The 4,679-nt window shown below is 38.9% G+C and overlaps 1 non-coding gene across 1 annotated transcript; it reads left to right on the top strand.

Moving 5' to 3' along the window:
- The first annotated feature begins 3,577 nt into the window (after positions 1-3,577).
- Positions 3,578-3,685, top strand: LOC148544331 (small nucleolar RNA R71). Its single transcript, XR_015901716.1, has one exon. It is a non-coding gene; the product is annotated as a small nucleolar RNA R71 (small nucleolar RNA).
- The last annotated feature ends 994 nt before the right edge of the window (positions 3,686-4,679 follow it).

Genomic DNA, 4,679 nt, shown 5'->3' with positions numbered 1-4,679 from the left:
CCTAGTTCAGTATGTTGATTCTTGAACACTGCTACTTTATGAGTCTTGGCCGTGGCCCTAAGCACTTTGTTTTCCAGTATTACCACCGGATACATAAATGCCACAGACATATAATTGGGTGAACCTTTTCAGATTGTGACTCAGCTTTGCTAAAGTCCCCAATTAGAGGTGTCCAGGGTTCTTAAGCACACTCTTTTTTTTGCTTTGGACCTTGACTTTAACCGCTCAGTCTCAAGTTTTCACTTGACACCTTCACGCCACAAGCACATGGTTAGGGACAGCTTGGTTTAGCTACTTAGGCCAGGATTTTATTCCTTTAGGCCCTCCTATCCACTGATGCTCAAAGCCTTGGGATCCTTTTTATTACCCTTGCCTTTTGGTTTTAAGGGTTACTGGCTTTTTGCTCTTGCCTCTTGGTTTTAAGAGCTTTTGGCTTTTTCTATTTGCTTTTTCTCTTTTTTTTTTCTATTTTTTTTCGCCATTTTTTTTTCTGCAAGCTTTTTTTTTTTTTTGCTGCTTTTCTTGCTTCAAGAATCATTTTTATGATTTTTCAGATTATTAAATAACATGTCTCCTTGTCATCATTCTTTTAAGAGCCAACATATTTAACATTCTTAAACAACAACTTCAAAATACATATGCACTGTTCAAGCATTCATTCAGAAAATAAGAAGCATTGTCACCACATCAACATAATTAAACTAAGTTCAAGGATAAATTCGAAACTCATGTACTTCTTGTTCTTTTGAATTAAAACATTTTTCATTTAAGAGAGGTGATGGATTCATAGGACATTCATAACTTTAAGACAAAGTTACTAAATACTAATGATCATGTAATAAGACACAAACATGGATAAGCACTTAACATAAAAAAAAATGAAAAACAGAGAATTTAAGAACAAGGAATGAATCCACCTTAGTGATGGTGGCGTTTCCTTCTTGAGGAACCAATGATGTGCTTGAGCTCTTCTATGTCTCTTCCTTGTCTCTGTTGCTTGATCCCTAGTGATTTTGGTGCTCCTATCCTTAGTTGCTCCCAATAATTGTGTGGGGGAAAATGTATCCCCTGAGGTATCTCAGGGATCTCTTGATTTGCAGTCAAATGTTCTACCACTGAGCTATAGATCCTTTACATTAATCTCTCCATCTCCCATGACTTGGAGGTGGAAGCTTTTGTCTTCCCTTTTCTCTTCTCTCTTTTTTTTTTTTGAGGTTTCTCTGGCTTTAGGTGCCATCAATGGTTATGGAAAAGCAAAATAAGCAATGCTTTTACCACACCAAACTTAGAATGTTGCTCCCCCTCGAGCAGGAGAAGAAAGAATAGATGAAGAAGAAGATGTGGAAAAAACTAGGATTATGAGGAGGGAAGGTGGGAATCCTGTGGGGTTCATAGATCCTGAGATGATCCTGTGAGGTCCACAGATCTTGAGGTGTCAAGGATTTACATCCCTGCACCAATTAGGCATGTAAAATGCCTTTGCATGCAATTCTGACATTTAAATGCGGAACTGATGCTTGTTATGGGCGTTCAACGCCAGCTCTTCTTCACTGTGCATTTCTGGCGTCTGAACGCCAGGATGCTGCTTGTTTCTGGCGTTCAACGCCAGAAACATGCTCTGTTCTGGCGTTGAACGCCAGCCAGATGCTCCTTACTGGCGTTTAAACGCCAGTAAGATCTTCCTCCAGGGTGTGATTTTTCTTCTACTATTTTTGATTCTGTTTTCAATTTTTATATTTATTTTGTGACTCCACATGATCATGAACCTAATAAAACATGAAAAGAACAACAAAATTAAAATAAAATTAGATAAATAAAAATTAGGTTGCCTCCCAACAAGCGCTTCTTTAATGTCAATAGCTTGATAGTGGGCTCTCATGGAGCCTCACAGATATTCAGAGCATTGTTGAGACTCCCCAACACCAAACTTAGAGTTTGGATATGGGAGTTCAAAACCAAACTTAGAGTTTGGTTGTGGCCTCCCAACACCAAACTTAGAGTTTGACTGTGGGGGATCTGGTTGACTCTGTTTTGAGAGAAGCTTACTGTGCCTCTTTTCCATGATTACAAAAGGATGTCCTTGAGTTTTAAACTCAAGGGAGTCCTCATTCAATTGAAGGACTAGTTCACCTCTGTTAACATCAATCACAGCTCTTGCTGTGGCTAGGAAGGGTCTTCCAAGGATGATGGATTCATCCTCATCCTTAGCAGTATCTAGGATTATGAAATCAGCAGGGATGTAAAGGCCTTCAACCTTTACTAATATGTCCTCTACTTGTCCATAAGCCTGTTTTCTGGAATTGTCTGCCATCTCTAATGAGATTTTAGCAATTTGCACCCCAAAGATTCCCAGTTTCTCTATTACAGAGAGGGGCATGAGGTTTATCCTTGAACCAAGGTCACACAGAACTTTTTCAAAGATCATGGTGCCTATGGTACAAGGTATTAGGAACTTTCCAGGATCCTGTTTCTTCTGAGGCAATGTCAGTTGATCCAGATCACTTAGTTCATTGGTGAACAAGGGAGGTTCATCTTCCCAAGTCTCAATACCAAATAATTTGGCATTCAGCTTCATGATTGCACCAAGGTACTTGGTAACTTGCTCCTTAGTAACATCCTCATTCTCTTCAGAAGAGGAATACTCGTCAGAGCTCATGAATGGCATAAGGAGGTTCAATGGAATCTCTATGGTCTCTAGATGAGTCTCAGATTCCTTTGGTTCCTCAGAGGGAAACTCCTTATTGATCACTGGACGCCCCAGGAGGTCTTCCTCCTTGGGATTCACGTCCTCCCCTTCTTCCTTGGATTCGGCCATGATGGTCATTTCAATGGCCTTGCACTCTCCTTTTGGATTTTCTTCTGTATTGCTTGGGAGAGTGCTAGGAGGGATTTCAGTGACTCTTTTACTCAGCTGGCCCACTTGTGCTTCCAAATTTCTAATAGAGGACCTTGTTTCATTCATGAAACTCACAGTGGCCTTAGATAGATCAGAGACTAAGTTTGCTAAATTAGAAGTATTTTGTTCAGAGTTCTCTATCTGTTGCTGAGTGGATGATGAAAAAGGCTTGCTATTGCTAAACCTGTTTCTTCCACCATTATTAAAGCCTTGTTGAGGCTTTTGTTGATCCTTCCATGAGAGTTTTAGGTGATTTCTCCATGAGGGATTATAGGTGTTTCCATATGGTTCACCCATGTAATTTACCTCTGCTATTGCAGGGTTCTCAGGATCATAAGCTTCTTCTTCAGAAGATGCCTCTTGAGTACTGTTGGATGCAGCTTGCATTCCAGTCAGACTCTGAGAAATCATATTGACTTGTTGAGTCAATATTTTGTTCTGAGCCAATATGGCATTCAGAGTATCAATTTCAAGAACTCCCTTCTTTTGAGGCGTCCCATTACCCACAGGATTCCTCTTAGAAGTGTACATGAACTGGTTATTAGCAACCATGTCAATGAGTTCTTGAGCTTCTGCAGGCATTTTCTTTAGGTGAATGGATCCACCTACAGAAGTATCCAATGACATCTTAGCTAATTCAGACAGACCATCATAGAATATATCCAGGATGGTCCATTCTGAAAGCATGTCAGAAGGACACTTTTTGGTCAGTTGCTTGTATCTCTCCCAAGTTTCATAGAGGGATTCACCTTCTTTCTGTCTGAAGGTTTGAACATCCACTCTAAGCTTGCTCAGCTTTTGAGGAGGAAAGAACTTAGCTAAGAAAGCCGTGACCAGCTTATCCCAAGAGTTCAGGCTATCTTTGGGTTGAGAGTCCAACCACACTCTAGCTCTGTCTCTTACAGCAAAAGGGAAAAGCATGAGCCTGTAGACTTCAGGATCTACTCCATTAGTCTTAACAGTATCACAGATCTGCAAAAATTCAGTTAAGAACTGAAAAGGATCTTCAGATGGAAGTCCATGGAACTTGCAGTTCTGTTGCATCAGAGAAACTAATTGAGGTTTCAGCTCAAAGTTGTTTGCTCCAATGGTAGGGATGGAGATGCTTCTTCCATGTAAATTGGAATTAAGTGCAGTAAAGTCACCAAGCATCCTTCTTGCATTATTATTATTTTTGGCTGCCATCTCCTCTTCTTGTTCGAAAATTTCTAAAAGGTGCTTGCTGGATTGTTGTAATTTAGCTTCTCTTAGTTTCCTCTTCAGAGTCCTTTCAGGTTCTGGATCTGCTTCAACAAGAATATTCTTGTCCTTGCTCCTGCTCATATGAAAAAGAGGGAACAGAAAAATAATAATAATAGGGATCCTTTTTACCACAGTATAGAGGTCCCTGTGTGAGTAGAAGAAGAAAAGAAGAGTAGAAGAAAAGAAGAAGAAAAGAATATAATGTAAGGAAAGAAACACAAGGGTGAGGAGAGCAGAGATGTGAGATGAAGAGAAGTGTTAGTAGATGAATAAATAAATAGAAGAAGATGAGAGAGAAAGAGAATTTTCAAAAATTATTTTTGAAAAATGGTTAGTGATTTTCGAAAATAGTTTTTGAAAAAGGTTAGTAATTTTCGAAAATTAGGAATAAAATTAAAATCAAAAATTAAAATAATTAGTTAATTAAAAAGAATTTTTGAAAAAGAGGGAGATATTTTCGAAAATTAGAGAGAAGGTTAGTTAGGTAGTTTTGAAAAAGATAAGAAACAAACAAAAAGTTAGTTAGTTAGTTGAAACAAAT

The sequence above is a fragment of the Arachis ipaensis genome, chromosome B9 (genome assembly GCF_059453495.1).
Source record: "Arachis ipaensis isolate K30076 ecotype BB chromosome B9, ASM5945349v1, whole genome shotgun sequence".
Taxonomy (NCBI): Eukaryota; Viridiplantae; Streptophyta; class Magnoliopsida; order Fabales; family Fabaceae; genus Arachis; species Arachis ipaensis.
Note: the sequence above shows the minus strand (reverse complement) of the source record. Positions and strands in the feature narration are given on the sequence as shown.